Source organism: Engystomops pustulosus, chromosome 1 (genome assembly GCF_040894005.1).
Source record: "Engystomops pustulosus chromosome 1, aEngPut4.maternal, whole genome shotgun sequence".
Lineage (NCBI taxonomy): Eukaryota > Metazoa > Chordata > Amphibia > Anura > Leptodactylidae > Engystomops > Engystomops pustulosus.
In genome coordinates this window covers 220,832,645-220,846,964 of record NC_092411.1, presented here as the reverse complement: position 1 = coordinate 220,846,964, position 14,320 = coordinate 220,832,645, and the positions used below count along the sequence as shown (strand labels likewise).

The window sequence follows — 14,320 nt, the reverse complement described above, 5'->3', positions numbered from 1 at the left end:
TTGATGACATGGCTGATAAGGCTTTACTTACAATACATTAAAGAAATGATGGTGATTAAGTTATAGATATAAAAGTGTGTGCAGTTGTTAGGTCATTGTACATTTTCTTCCATATTAGGTTTTAGTTTCCAATTTATTCCTTCTCATAGTATGAATACAGCCACCACTACAAATTTTGGAAGCCCAAAAACATACAACTTTAAGCCTGGCTTCTAAAGCCAGCTGTGCATCCATGATATTTATATTAGGGGTCAAGGATGTAACTTGAGGGGTTTCAGAAAGTATATGAACATATGAGAAAAAAACTGAGAGTCTCTTGGTTTGGTGCATCCAGTGGAAGTTACTCGTATGACATTCTAGGCTGACTTACAGGGATGTTCATTATTCACTTTCCGCAGTTTTTTTGTGTTTTTTTCCCCTTGCTGCACCTTGTGTGATATATTTATAAAGTGTCGGCACCACAATATTGGCCCTTACCGCACAATTCATGCACCACAAACACAGACCCTGATCCACACTTGATGAATTCCCTCATAATCCGAAAGAAGTCCCGGCACTATGAGGTGGCATCAAATCTTATTCTTTATTTTTTAATCCCAAATGATTCCAAATGGCCATTTGGAGTAATTACCTGAGCTCATCTGAGCCTTTTTCAACTGGAATTCCCTCCTTAGGCTCTTATATATTTTATCCAAGGTAATGTAAACCTACTCATAACAATATGCAAGGTTTTCCAATGTCTTCAGGCAGTTGATGTCTTTATCCTCTTATCCAGCTATTTTCTTATGTAGACTCTGACAGGAGCTTGGCAACTGCATTCAGTCTCCCCTTCGTATCCTGTAACTATAGTGATCAGTAAAGATATGGTATATTAGTATCAGAATTTTGTTATTTCTAGCCCCTAGAATTATTTAGATTTTATATTCTACCTAGTCTGGGCTACAATTAACCCTATCAGCCCCATCCACTTTGGCGTTTACCTTCACCCCAGTGGTAAGAGTTACTGCACTGAACCTGTAGATACACTGTTAAATGTAAAATATGGTATGTTAGGCTATAGATCCACATGGAGATTATTCGTGTTACATTACTACATGGCATCTGTGCAAACTGCAAATGGATGTTTAATGTGCAGTCAATGAAGTAATAATTCTAACACTACAGATCCCCAACCTATTATTAGTTAATCAATACATGCTAAATGAGGGATATCAGGTTTGTCCTTTAATAAAACAGAAACCCTATTAAAATACAGCCCAGGCAAAGAAACGGCGAACAAATACGCTAACATTTCTTCCCATACAATTTTAGTGACATTTTTTTATCCATACTTTTTTTTAATGCAATTACTTCAGGAATTGATGCCATCATATTTTATTCTCTCTAAAAATCCCCTACACAGAGACGTATTACAGGCTCATAAAGCACTAATGTTATCTCGGAGCAGGGTTCCTTATACAATTACTCGCAAGCTGCAATTAATCATATTTTATGACTGCTAGGAGATTTGATGAATAGCCTTTAAATGACGATCTGGTATACAATTGTAGCAATTAATTGTGAATGATGTTGGTGTTAAAGTTTGATGAATCCTGCAATGAGCAGTCTGGACACAGTGGTATTTTACAGTTTTTTTTCCTATTGGCAGACATTTGACAAAAGGGTGCATTGTACCTGCATATCCAGAGAAGGTCAAAGAGAACATAGGAGAAGTCATCTTGTATCAAGCCGAATGGAAGCTACGTTTGCAATAACTGCCACAGCAATTTAATGTAACTTTTTCCTCATTTAATAGGCCATATAACAAGCAGGGCAAAGTGCTTTTCTACAGTATGTGTCATTATTTTAATTATAATAATGAAATCTTTATTTTTAGTTATGAAATTGTGTCTACATTAATTGAGGAATTAGCTGCTGCCCGTGTCTAGATACGTACAATGAGAGAGGACGTTTGTATAAGGCAAAAATCGTAGCTTGTTTCTATGAAGGAAGAAGGAACTGAAGAATCATTCTCAAAGTCAGGCCAGATGCCCAAAATCAGCTTAAGCAAACACAAAAGAGGAAAATGCAAACAAATTTGGATCTGAGAGCAGAAGGGTTACATATGGCAGGTCATTCCGAGTGCACAACTGGAAGGGAAAAGAAATGTAACCCAATGAACCAGTCATGAGAAATGCCCTTATGTAGGTTGTCTCAGGAGACTGCAAGTAGTTTAACATTCCCACATCCTATTTGTTTTATAGGGTAAACTGGAGAAAGCTACGGCCGCCTATTGTGGCTTATCCTCCGGGTGCATTAGCTAACAACAAGGTTGTATTGTAATTGCTTACACATTAGTGAGATACACAAGCAGATACACTCACTACTCAGTATTCATGTGCACATCAAGGGTTCATGCAGAACAGTGTTCTAATCTCAATACAATCACAGACAGGGTGGGACAAAATGAAAATATTTAAGAGACCCACAAACAACGGTAATGTATTGTTTATAGCACTGGTCTCCTCATATAGACACTTCCTAGACCCCTAAGGCTTCTGGGCCAAGGTGTAACTGCACCCTCTGCAGACCCTGGAGCCCATGTCTGACATTGATATTGTATTTCATTCCATGGATACAAAATGCATGCTCAAAGTTTTAAAAACATGGTGCAGACCTAAGTGTTTCCGACACTATGGGGGACATGTATCATTATTTCAGCTACTCAAATTGTCTAATTTTAGCAATTTTTGCCATTTTTGCGACTTTTAACTGTCTTTTTTCAAGTACTCCTTGTCTGCATCTTTGTGCAGTGTGCCTTATGCATCATTGTTTTCCAGATGTTCAGGGCGACTTTTCACTTAGGTTTCACTTTTTAGCTCAATTTTTGTGACTTTTTTGGCGTAAATCTGCATCTGGTCCAGGGCAGGTGCAAGGGAGTTTTTTTTTCAAGGACCCTATTTTAAAATGTAAATTGGAATTATTTCACATACTTTAAATGTTTGAAATTTTGCAAAGTAGACCCCTCACGTGTCTTGTGTCCATGTGGATTTGAAACATTTGCAACAAAAAGCCTCAAAAAGAAGCCCAAATTTGTGCCTGCCAGGATAGGCAAAACTGAACATGTATCACAAGTAAAAAGACATGATCATACATAAGGCGCAAAAAAGAGCCGCCAAAAGTCTCTAAAATTCACCTCAGACAAAAGTATGATACTATGCCACAATGTAATATGGTCCTTAGTCATGGTCTATCTGCTGCTAGTGTGAGAAACATTTAAATTACTAAAATTTTTACGTCATAATGTTGGGGCATGCGCAGAAAGGATATTAGTAGAGTGGGTATGGTGTATAGACATGTATTTATCAATATAAATGTTCATAAGAAGGAAAAAGCTGGCACTCACCCAGTAAAAAATCCAAGGCTTTATTTCATCATGGTTAAAAAGACACAGTTGCGGGAGGGGAGAACATGAACTGCAGGAGCCCACAGAAGGCGATGGTCCGTTTCGCGCTGTAGCAGCGCTTAATCCTGCCCCTATATTTATCAATATAGATAAGGCGATTATTGAATTATGTTTTAGTAGAAATATATAGTATTGGATCTTTTGTTTAATCCTTTTGGTGAGTGTTTGTCTAATTTTAGAATCCAATATATCTCTCTATTTTGGAGTTTGTGTGTCTTATATCCTCCTTTTTTGCGGGCAGCAACCTTTTCTATAGCTGTGATCTGTAGGCTTGTCATATCTCCTTGTTGAGTTTCATAAAAGTGTTTTGGGGGGGATGAGATTGCGGCTGAGAATAGCCCCCCTAGATAACAACAACAGGAGTCTCACTCTTTGTTCTTACTAATTGAATGATGTGGCCAGTTGAGCATGCCTCCTGCTGCTCCATTCAATTCTATGGGAGTGGTTGAAAATCTGGGGGCTACTACATATAAATTCATTAGATGGCAATGTTTATTGTTAATTGGGGGAGTTCTAGTTTATTTTATGGTATACTAAGGCTACAAGCACAGAACCGTTATTATGGTTATTATGACCATGTTTTGGCCGCACCAGTGCACAAAATGTCTCACCACACTATGACCTGGGTGGACAGCCATGCAGCAATTGATAGGATATGTCCTATCCTTTGCCAGATTGTGGCCGCTCAATTTTCTAGGCAGAGGGGAGGGGTGAGGAGTGCTCGCCCCTCCCCTCTACTGCACCTGGTTGTTTTATGTACAATGTATTTATCACGCCCGCACCCGCAATCCTCGGTACGGATCGCAGGCACACCATGTGGCCCCCGGCCCGGACTCACCTCTCCAATGCTCCTGCTTCCCAACTAGGCTGGCTCTCCTAGACTTAAAGGGCCAGCTTCCTCCTGATTGGCGCTGGCTTATCCGTCTCACCATTATAATCCGGCACCTCCCTTCCTGCCTCGCCAGATCTTCAGCATTGTTTCCTGTAAGTGAAAGCCCTATCTTTTGTACCTAAAGGAACTACCGTGGTTACCAATATTATTGGTAATAATGGTCTTTAAAAGGGGGTTTTTAATAAGAAAAAATATTTGTTTAGTCTCTGTTTGTTAGATAGCTTATGGTGGTAGAAAAATAGGGGGACTGTGGGGACTATTTTATCCCATTACCACCTGGTGGGCAAGCAACCTTACATTACCAAGTAAAAACCCTTAAACATGTTGGTAAATTGTGGGGTGGCAACAGTTTTATTTAGCACAATTTAACATTAATAACTTCATCAACTTTTTGACCTTTGCATTTTAAACCCGAATCCTTCTTTAGCACTTCTTCTTAAGTGCAGCTTGCCTGAATGCCTGAGCATGAGGCGTCAAGCTGCTCCTTCTTCCCAAGGGCAATGTCCTGACCCGCCAGCTGTGACACCTGAAAAATAGAAAACAAAATCCAGTACCCAAATAACAGCAACATTTATATCATAGGAAACCATTACCATTTTTGGGGAGGGGGGTGGGCGTCCTGACTTCTGAAAAGGTAAGACAGCTAACCCTTGCCTTTTGAAATTCTGACTTTTGATATGGGGCTCCATATTTTTTCTGTATAACCCTGGTTGTCTCCTTATGAAATTGGAGGCAGTAAGGTAGAATACCCCTTCCGATTCTATGGGTGTATCATAATGCATCTATTCAGAAAAGTGACTCTTTATCCGCATGTCATGAATTGCATTGATGTACAGAGGATCTAGAAGAATAGGAAAGTAAAATGTTCATGGGAGTGCCTCTCTCTGGAGCATCACATTCAGCCTGCTGTTAATTTATGGGTGTAGTGATGTTATAGTCATTGGCATTATTATTATATAAATAGGATTACTTCACCAACCAAACCCTAGTAGTCCCAAAGTGTTTGATAGTTAAGAGTCAGAACTGGAAAATGCTCAAAAATGTCAGTTTTCTCTGGGAAACTATATTAATCTGTTAACTCTAAAATCTTATGTAAAATATATTTAAATTGATTAAAACCCAGAAATAATCCTTTTTTTTTTAATAAAACAAGTGTCTTGATGAAAGGGTATAACTATAACAGGATTACAACTATAAATGGTTCGCTCTTAAACACTATTGATAAATTCAGATGGTCAGTACTAGCATCCCATAAAGGATATACAGAGCTACTGTATAGTGATAATGTAAGTTTCCTATGGGGTACCACTGCCTAAATACTTACAATATTGCATACAGAAGGCAATGAAATGTCCTTTCTAAAATTTTCCTCTTCCTGGAATATCACTGGTTTACCTACGTACACATAAATCTCCCCCAAAGTCAAGCAAATATGACTCCTTTCATCCCATTTCACATGAGCTGAGTCAAGTTTGAGTCAGAAGCCCATATCATCTGTCATATAGTACCTAAAAATATGATTTTGTGTCATATAAAAGATGCAAATCATATCTTTCTGATCCAGCTTACAATTCTGTGAGCTACAGGTCTGGACACAGATGCAGTTACTTTAGCTTGCATTTCCAACTATCTTTTTTAGCTCTGGTTCTGTAGCTCACAGAAACATACATGATCTGAAAGATGAGATCCTTATCTTTAGTATTTCTAGATATCTAGAGAAGATAGAGGCTTCTGAAGGGACACCCCTTGGAACCACTTCCATTAGCCTGACTTTGGGTGAGAAATTTTATTCATAGGTAAATAGAGGACATTTCATACAAAAGAGCAAATTTAGAAAGGACATTTCATACTCTACCTGAGGGGACTAACGGTTCGGTAGGGTAAAAGCTGGTAATGGGTTATCGTTGAAGAAACTCTAAAATTTACAATTAGAATTTACTATATAGAATATATTTAAATTGGACTATTGGTATTTATTAGAGCAGAGGTCTCCAACCTTGTGTAACATGTGAGCCATATAAGACAAAGAGTTTTGGTAGGGAGCCACATGAAAATGTTTAGGCTCTGCTCACATGTCCACATTAGGCTTTGTGAGGAACCACCATTGCAGATTAAATCACTTTAGACAGAAACAAAAGAACTGCATATAGTGCTTTGTATTACACTTTTTGTAAGTGAGAGTTATGGTGCCCTACAGTTATACTGTTTCAATAACTCCTATTTACCTCTATAGGAATTACAGACACTTGAAATTATGGAAACAGCAAAAAACTGCAGCCATCAGTTTTCGGAACGACCTACTTTGTGGTCAGCAGATGGAGTTGCAGAATTTCATCTTGGCCATGTTTAGTTAATGTGGAGAAAATAGAGGACAATACATTTACAAAAAATTGAATGTGACCCAAAAATGATCATACAAATTGGCTGGTTTGTTGATTAGGATATGGCGGCCTTGTCAAATGCCAGTGCATTTGGTCAAAGCTTGATACCCTTAGACCGTGGATTCAATGAGTAGCACACATGCTCGTGTCTGGGCACATACACATGGCTGTGGTTTCCATAGCTGAGGGCCTATTCCTGCCTGACTGCAGATACTTACTTACTGTGGGCAAACATGGGTCATTTTGTCATGGGCATTTGTGTTGTGGAAGACGTATGGTGAGCCACACCCCAAATATGGCTCCCAAAATGCTGGTTGGGTAACACTTATTAGGGTAAAGATATTTTGTCAGATGGTGCAAAGGTAGCAAATTTTCTTACTAGTTTTACAAAAATGGATGCAAAGGCCTTGTTCTCCTTAAAATCAAATGTCCTGCATCTTCACCCCCTTGTCTTTTGATAGATGGGCTCTGGGAACCTGCTAAAGATCACAATTAAAAATAAAATGCATATAGAAAAAAATAAAACTGCAGATGTGTAGAAAGTCTATTTAAATATAATATAATGTGCTGGCTTGTCAGTGCAACGACACATCACAACCTAATGGTCAATACTTTTACTATATAAATACTATATATTATCTCTCTAAGTTCCCAATCATTATAAAACATTCCCGTCCATACAATGGTCCCTACATTAATAATTCTGTTTCGCTTGCGTGGATGTGACTATGTGGATGTGACTAATATGTTAATGGACTGTTGCCTCACTGTTCTTCACCCTTCACTGCACTAGGCAATTTATCATTCTGGGAACAGAAAAACTTTTAACAAATGTACAGTATACTGTTATTACTTCTATTAACTTTCATAAATTACATCATATATGCATTCATGGAGTTTGCCCCAACAGGACTGACATATCCTCTCTACAAACCAGTATGCTTCTAGAAAGATTTCTGTGGTCTCCCGTTCATACAATGTATAGCATGTATACTCAAGCCCACATTGGTTGAAAACCTTAGTCTTGTAAAGTCTCACATCCACCTGTAATTACCACATCAGTTATAGACATGCTGCAGGTTTAAAGGGGTATTCTCATCTTGGGATTCACATTTAATTTTATTAATTTTCCATATACCGTATTTTCCGGACTATAAGGCACACTTAAAAGCCTTGGATTTCCTTGGAAATCCAAAGTGCGCCTTATAGTTCGGTGCGCCCTATGTATGGCACAGGGCAGCGGACCATACTTACATAGGTCCCCGCTACCGGAGACCGGAGACAGCAGATCTCCAGCGGGAACTGCAGACCACGCGGCACGAACAACTTCTGCCGCGTGGTCTGCAGTTCCCGCTGGAGATCTGCTGTCTATGTAAGTATGGTCCGCTGCCCTCCTCCACCTCCCCCTCACCTTCCCCACTCACCTTCCCCGCGTCGCCGCGTCTCTTCTCCGCATCGCGTCCCGTCGCGTCCCGTCGGGTCTTGTCTCCGCTCCGCCCCCGGACCTCCGCCACGCCCCCGACCCTGCGCCTTATAGTCCGATGCGCCTTATATATGGAATTATTACATATATAAGGCGCATCGGACTATATTCCGGTGCGCCTTATGGCCCGGAAAATACGGTACATACATTTGTGAAATTGGATGTTATCAAAAAATGTCCCTCTGTGAAGATAATTTTCCATAAATATAGCTATGTTGTCCCTTAAAAAAAGATGCAAATAGATGCAGTAATTCCTGGCCATTTTATATGCAAAAACAATTATTTTCTTTGTGCAATCATTCCAGCAGAGGTGGTTGTATCCAAGGACAACAATCTTGTTTGGAATGTACAACATGGCTTCATTTATGATAAATTTTCTATATATCGGTACATTTTCCTAACATCCAATTGAAGAAATGTATCTATATGGCAGATGAATTACATTAAATGTGAATGCCCAGATGAGAATACTCCTTTAACGCTACTGTAAACAAATTGTAGAAAAAGGATTAGGCACAGGCAATCGACCAATCCCGTTTTCTTTACTTTTAGTGTCTACCCATAAAAAGTCGTAACCATCTAGCATAGAATAAAGTCTACACATTTTGAGCGCTAACATTTTAAGCGTTTTGAGTGCTAACCCATGCTAACTCATGGCTTTACTGTTTGTCAAATGCACACTCCCGACTACGTTGAGTTTTGTTGCACAAGCCTAGAACCTGTGAGACATGTGGTGTCCTGAATTTTCTTTTCTGAGTTTTCTTTTCGTTAGTTAAAAGGCTGCAGTGACAGTGTTGCTGTGGTTTTTTTGGTATTACACTGGCCTGCAACTATAAACTGGTACAAATTATTCATCAGCAATTTTCTCAGGTTTTTGTGAGCCAGAAACAAGGTGTGGAGAGGTATAAATTTCCATCAGTTCAGATCTGTTGCACAATTTCCTGAACCTTAGTGTCCCATACATTAGGCTAGGTAGGTTAGGTGGGATTCGTTGCTTCATTATTTTAGATGATGCAAAGAGTCCCAGCAGGGATTTCTTGCATCATATATAAGTATGGGCTGATCACGGCTAGTGTGAAACAGCTCTTGGGGTATGATTACAAGGTGCTGTTGTGATGCGGTAAAGACGCAGTGGTGATACATTCATGGGTGGGGCAATTTTTGGCCACCCCAGGACAGCATCACAACCTCTTCTTGGCCATGTCATGACCATGTCACAATTGTATCATGAGAGAATTGTGTAGTTGCAACTATAATTGTATAATTGTAAGTGTAATTGGAATCATAACCTACACACGTTCATTTCACTGCGTTTCATCTTCTCTTAATAGATAATGACTTGGTGCCCCACACCAGCACCTAGCTATGATTCATTCATTATTAAGTATTTATTTCTCAAGATATGGCTAGTGTGGCATTAGCTGGTGCTGAAAGAAAGATGTTATAATGTTTGCTTAAATTTTATTTATTGAATTTTTTTTATAATGTTAATATGTCAACTGGACATTAAATATATTACCCATAGCTTACCTTTTGCTCCATCTCCAATGTCCATCCTCATGAGCGTAACACTATACATAGTGCACTTTCCCTGTGATTTGCTTCTTTTTCTTTTCATGTCCATATGCTATTTTATTGTTATGCTTTTTTAAAATCTTCACAAAAATAAAAATGTGATGGTTTAACATCAGTTACCTGGTTCTCCAACATCATCAATGTTTTTTTCAGACTTCTTTTGTTGTCCATGATCTGCAAACATGAACAAAAAGAACGGGCTCTAAAAATTTTTCACAGGACCACAAATCCATTGAAATAAAAAACCCCTAAAATATAAAGTGTCAGTATGCTCTATCCCAGTTTTGTATAGTTCTCTCAATCATTGCTGAGAGTGGTTCATACTTTTTCTTCTAAATTCATACCCCGCCATAAGCCTGTGTGGTTACCTCTGCACTGTGCTCATTTTTTCCATGCATTTCTGTGAGACTCTTGCTTTTCCCACTTCATAAACTATTGATTTAAACCACATGGTCTAAAAATTCTCTCTCTTTTGAACTGCAGGAATCTTTGTATATGGTGCAAGCAGAATTATGTGTGAAGGTTGTGATTTCCCAGATGCAAGCTCTCTGTTCACATGAGAAAATGTTGCATTAAAATTCCTTATAAGAAAGAATTTGTACTAAAATTCAAAAAAAAAGTGTTACATTTATAAGACGTTAGACACATTTCCACATTCTTACAAAATGATCAGGTAAAAATAAAATCTACTTTTCTTACCATCTGTGTACTAGTCGGCTAAGTAAAGATGCAAAAAGGTCATGGTCCCTTCCTAAATATAAATAGGTTTTCCTATTTTACAAACAACTAGTAACAGGTTCACTCTAAAAGAGTTCATCTGTGAGCTAAACTAGTAAGCACAAGTGTTCTCACTAATTCTCTTACCCCCCACACAAAATATAATGTTAAGTGAGCCGAAGGAAGCATTGTGTACCCCCAACGGGGATTGCAGACAGCAATCTTTCCTTCTAAGGAGTCACAAGTCTAGGGAAGTATATTACGTATCCCTCTTGGACTCCTCTAACAAAGATGAGAGTTTATTGAATGGAAGGACGTAATTGCATGTACTTATTAGTAACCCCCTGATTATCAATTCAGTAAGCCACAATCAATGAAATCCTAATGAATTGCAGTAGAATTATTTGGTTTCAAGTGTTTGACTTGACATGTCCAGATTTTGACTACGTATCTTCTGTATGTTGAAGCTAAAACCCGAAATTCAGATGATGCAACCACTGTGCTTTAGGAAAGCAATGAATTCTTCTGCATGTACACATAATGCCTATTCTCGGTTAAATCTGTAGCAAAATATGCATGAAAATCTATGGTGAATCTGTATGAATTACTTATGGGCATCATCAAAAATCATGTCAAATGTGAAAATGGGACCAGCACGCTGACTTCATTCAATTACCTAAACCGTAATGTTCGCACTAACATGTGTCGCTGTGTGTCACCATTTTGGGATGGATGGTCACTTCCTGATGATGTCATGGCATGCAACGATCTTCCTCAAAATGGCGGCTCACAGCCACACCAGAGTTTTGAAACAAATGGAGAAATAGTTTAGACAAGGAGACTGTTGCATGCTTGAAGGAAGATGGAATAGTGAAAAGTGGATGGTATAAACTTAAAGAGATACGTACAGGTACAGTATTAAAGTTGGGGATAAGATACCATGGAATTCGGTCAAATGCACAAGTATTGAGGTGTGAGGTTGACAGCATGGAGAAAACTTTCTAATCAGTAAGGGTAGATAATTTGTTAAATGGGAGGGACATTGGATATTCTGAGTTGGTTGAAGGGATTGAAGGTTGAAACTTTCCCTGATGCTGACTATCCTGCTTTTGAAATTTGAGGCAATAGTAGGGAATTAAAGCCGTTCACATGTGCTGGGGATTCACTAAGACGTATTTCATAGCCGTAGGCAAAGAAATAGGAACTCTGCAGCAGTGATGGATAAAAAATTCTTGTCCGTTCAGACTTAATTGAAGACATTTATAAAAAAGTATATACAGCATAACCCCTTGACCATGTGGAGGAAGAAAAAACCTATGCGTTTCAGGTACACATGGTACCCTTAGTCATGGGGAGAAAGAAACCCCTTGACCATGTGGAGCCATGACTAAGGGTACCGTGTGGAGTCTGGTGTTGTGAGATTGGGAAATATAAGATAAATCCTGTTTTACAGACATAAGTGCAGATGTATAGGTGAAGACCACCTGCTTTTGTAATAGGAGGTCTTCCATGGAGAGAGATTTCTTCCAACACTATTCAGAACTCCTCACACTTTGCCTCTTATGTTTTGTAAGGTTGGTGTGCTATGGTTGCCGGTTGGGTTATCTAGTTATAGAGAGTGTTATGGGGGCTACCATGACTAAGGTAACCATGGTGTTTTTAGAACATCTCCTTGACTGAACATATGGTAGAGAGTGTTAATAAAGTCTCAGAGAGTTTGCAGATATCTAGATGTTTGACTTATTGAGTGCAGGGGTGGTTGAAGCCAGAAAATTAGTAGATTGTAGTTAGACAGGTTAGATATGGATGGGTGGCTGTGGAGGATCATTGTAAAAGGCCAAAGGAGGATCAATGAACATGTAAGAGTCACCCATGACGTTGCAGAGAATTCTTTCATGTTTTTTGGCATTGGAAGAGTGCCTATAAACACGTATGTTAGATGTATATAGTTAATGTCTGCTACACAATTGCAGTATCACATACACTGGGGCACATTTACTTACCCGGTCCAGTTGCGTTGTCTGACGAGGATTTGAGTCTGCTGGGATTCACTAAGGTCGTGTGCCCGATTTCCAGCAGGTGTCACTGCTGCGCCGAGGCCCGCCGGGGTTCGCCTTGTTCTTCCTGGTGCATGTAAGTGTGTGATCTTGCGACACAAATCGGTTTTTAATTTCCGGGACCATTCGACGCAAAATGGAAATATTCGGTAAACCCGTCGAAAGTGCGGCGTTCGGACCCCCAATATCATATGAGAAGAGGGTTATTTTCGTAATGAATTCTTTAGATTCTTGTAGTTTATAGTGTTTTTATGTTGCTCATCTCACGCTTTGTACCTCAGAGTTAAAAAGTTAGTATGGAATCTATTTAAACACCTTTTACAAATTCCACATTGTATCAGTCACAAGGAAATGGTTCATTTATGACAAACAGGTGTACAACAACAATTCCCTCTTATTTTATATGCACCTGCTTTCACTTAACCTCCTCATGAATGCACATTTTTGAGCAGCATGGAATCACAATGTTAAAAAAAAAAATGTTATTTTTTTTAAAAGAAACACCACTTTACTATGTTAATAGCAGTGTTCATAGGAACCAGTGAAGGTTTCTAATAGAAACCTTTTTAATAAGATGCTTCGGGTTTTCTAAAAATTGATAGCAAAGATCCAATAGGTTATGATGGCTGCACTACAATTTTTGCCTGTATTTAGTGTTAGGCCTCACACAGACATCTGTATATGGTGGACGTGAACTGGCCACACAAATTGTTCACGGCCGCCATTGACTTGCATTATGCACGGTTATCGTTGACTAGCATTATGCCACCTGGTTCCTATTGAGATGTGAGGGATGAGGAGCATATCTCCAATGGATCGTAAACTTTGATGTCCGTGTGAAGTACATGGTCATGAGCACTTAATCTCAGACTGGCCCAACAGAGTACCCAACAATCCTCCAATGGGTTAAGGCTTTAAAAATTAGTGGTCCTTAGAGATACAGCAGATGACAAATTAAATTTGGAGGTTACTCATTTCTATTTCCTAGCAGATAATATGGAGGGTTCAAGGAACCCCAATGAGACACTGCTTTCATTCTTGTAGTATAAGTTAAGTTTCTATATATTTTCAGTTAGTAACTATTTATTACCTGTTACTAAAGGAAGGTATTTTAATTTGTATGGTGAGGTCTTATTCAGATGGCTGTATTCCAGGTCTGAACATATTACAGTAAGACGTGTGCAGATCCATTGTCTGTAAATGGGACTATTCACACTCCTGTTTCAATCAAGTGTCATAAAGTTTGTAATTTATCCATTTTACTGATGGAAATTTGGGCACTACATGTTGTGAAATGGGGCTAAAGATTTTTTAAAATGTTTATTTTTGTCATTTCATACAGCCATAACTTTTTTAACATTGTTATATGAATACTTGTATTTTTCAAACTTGCACTTCTACTACTATACTATATATACAAAGGTAAGGTTTTAGTTTCTATTAACTTTTATTATAGTTAAAATAAAGCAAAAAGCTATTTAGCCATTTTTACTTACACCCTTAATCACCATAAATAATATTTTTACAGTGTTGTGCTGGTTGTTCTTATTACACGGATATGAAATCTGTTTAAACTGCATAGTTATAGGGCAAGAGCAAGGGGAGCTGAGAAGGAACTGTGACTGTGGGGATCTTCCTCATGGCCTGTTAAGCTGCAGCATGGAGGGGCTCTGCTAACAACCCCATAATTTAAAAGGTTGATTTTAGAAGGAAGGAGGCCATGGATAACAAATGTAATAAGATTACCAGTCACTGTGCCTGGATCTGTGA

At 38.7% G+C, this 14,320-nt stretch overlaps 1 long non-coding RNA gene across 1 annotated transcript; it reads right to left on the bottom strand.

Annotated features, from left to right (window-relative positions):
* Positions 1 to 4,725: 4,725 nt before the first annotated feature.
* On the bottom strand, positions 4,726 to 9,954 carry LOC140104915 (uncharacterized). The gene is made up of 3 exons (XR_011850456.1): positions 9,897 to 9,954; positions 7,098 to 7,197; positions 4,726 to 4,863 (listed from the first exon to the last, which is right to left on the bottom strand). It is a non-coding gene; the product is annotated as an uncharacterized lncRNA (long non-coding RNA).
* Positions 9,955 to 14,320: the final 4,366 nt, after the last annotated feature.